The 2,239-nt window shown below is 38.0% G+C and overlaps 1 pseudogene; it reads right to left on the bottom strand.

Annotated features, from left to right (window-relative positions):
- Positions 1–453: 453 nt before the first annotated feature.
- Positions 454–2,239, bottom strand: LOC149978859 (uncharacterized; annotated as a pseudogene).

Genomic DNA, 2,239 nt, shown 5'->3' with positions numbered 1-2,239 from the left:
TTTCAATTACATTTTGCTAGGTGGGATATCTCCAATGTCAAAACACAGTTTTAACGTGTCCAAATCAATAACCAATAGTTTGGGATAAATCCCAATAACAAACAGTTTGGGATAAATAAAAAAAATTGTATTTTTTAAAACAAGTTCCTTTTAAACTGCACAAGCACCAGAAACACTGTTGTTTTGACAAGTAGCAATAAATCAATGAAATCAATAAGGGGGGAAATCAGGTTGTTCGTGCTGTTGAAACTAACACAACTAAACACAACACATGGAAATGGGAGATATCTTTTACCTCACTGGGTAGAGGACAACCTGCAGAAGACAGTCAGCTACATTTTGGAGTGATGCATTTAAATGTAGGGGTCGCTAAACAAAGGAACACAACACTTATTTGTCATCACTCAACGATATCATATTGAAATAAATTATGCGAGAGGGGGGAGATGAGGTTGCACGTCTGTTAAAACTAACAGCTCAAAAACAACACGGAATCTGGGAATAATGTGTACATCACTGGCTAGAGGACAATTTGTAGAAAACAGCTAGCTACATTTTGAAGTGTTACATTTTGATTCAGTGGTAAGTGTAACACAGCTCTTTTTGTGTTAGTCACTTTTTGTTAAATCGCATAAATAGTACTCTTTCAATTCAGAGCCTGGATTTTTTCCAATGCTAATATCCATATCAAGCTGAAATCAATTGAATGGGGCAAACGTTTAGGGTTTTACATTGTGAAATTCCTTAAAATAGTCCTACTACAATGTTAAAAACATTCTAAATTGTGACAGTTTTTTCATTGATATCATGAAACAACTCCATGTATTTTCTGATGTTTAATCAGAGATCTTTTATCAGAGTATCTCTTCCCACATTGATCACAGCTATGAGATTTCTCTTCTGTGTGTGTTCTCTGGTGTGATATCAAGCCGTTTAGCTGAGTAAAACTCTCCCCACAGTGATCACAGCCATAAGATTTATCTCCTGTGTGTATTCTCTGGTGTATAGTTAGATAGCTAGATGTTGTAAAACTCTTCCCACATTAATCACAGCTATAAGGTTTCTCTCCAGTGTGTGTTCTCTGGTGTATAGTTAGATAGCTAGATGAAGTAAAACTCTTCCCACATATAACACAGCTATTAGATTTCTCTCCTGTGTGTATTCTCTGGTGTAGAGTCAGACGGCCAGATGTAGTAAAACTCTTCCCACATTGATCACAGATATAAGGTTTCTCTCCTGTGTGTGTTCTCTGGTGTATAGTTAGATAGCTAGATTAAGTAAAACTCTCCCCACATTGAACACAGCTACGAGGTTTCTCTCCTGTGTGTATTCTCTGGTGTAGAGTCAGACGGCCAGATGTAGTAAAACTCTTCCCACATTGATCACAGCTATAAGATTTCTCTCCTGTGTGTGTTCTCTAATGAATTGTAATGCCTGATGAGGTTAAACTCTTCCCACAGTCAGAGCAGCAAGGTTGTTGAGGCTCCCCAGAGGATCCAAGATAGTTAAGTATCTCTCCTGTGTGTACAACAAAGTCAGACAGATGATTAAAGGCCCACAACAGCGGTAATCCACTGTAAAAAATGTTGCCAACAGGGTAGCCATGTTGTTGTACAACAATTGATGTCTGGAATGAATGTTCAAATTATTTGACAATTGTCTTAAAATGAGCAAGAATCGTCATATTTTGTCTAATCATGACCTCATGGGTGAACTCTAGAATATACTATATAGCCTAGAAACCTGGTTAAATTATCATTATGACATCATGGATGAATTCTAGAATATACTATATAGCCTAGAAACCTGGTTAAAACAATCATTATGACATCATGGATGGCCAGTCCTTTTATTCCTAGTGTAGTGAATTCCGGGGGTCAAGCCAACACCTTATAACTGTTATGCCAAGATGTTGGGTTAGGTGCTAGGTGTTGGGTTAGGTGTTGGGTTACGGTTGCTACAATAGCTAGGTGTTGGGTTACGGTTGCTACAATAGCTTTCTCTTTGAATTTGAGAGTAGTTACACTTCTCCTTCCCCCATCCCTCAGCTGTTCACCAAACCAAGTCTCTGGGCAGTCATTTTGTTGCTGTTTAAAAAAAACATACAATCCAGCAATCTGCAGTTCAAACAATAACAAATCTGTCATTCCACCACTGTTTTGGTAATACAATGATTATGGGGTTGGAGAAATTTAACTACAGACCTACAGACCTATGGATGCGAGGACTGACCATCCAT

The sequence above is a fragment of the Oncorhynchus mykiss genome, chromosome 13, assembly GCF_057628025.1.
Source record: "Oncorhynchus mykiss isolate SJ-2025 chromosome 13, ASM5762802v1, whole genome shotgun sequence".
In the NCBI taxonomy this organism is placed as follows: domain Eukaryota; kingdom Metazoa; phylum Chordata; class Actinopteri; order Salmoniformes; family Salmonidae; genus Oncorhynchus; species Oncorhynchus mykiss.
This window is presented reverse-complemented; position numbering and strand designations above follow the sequence as displayed.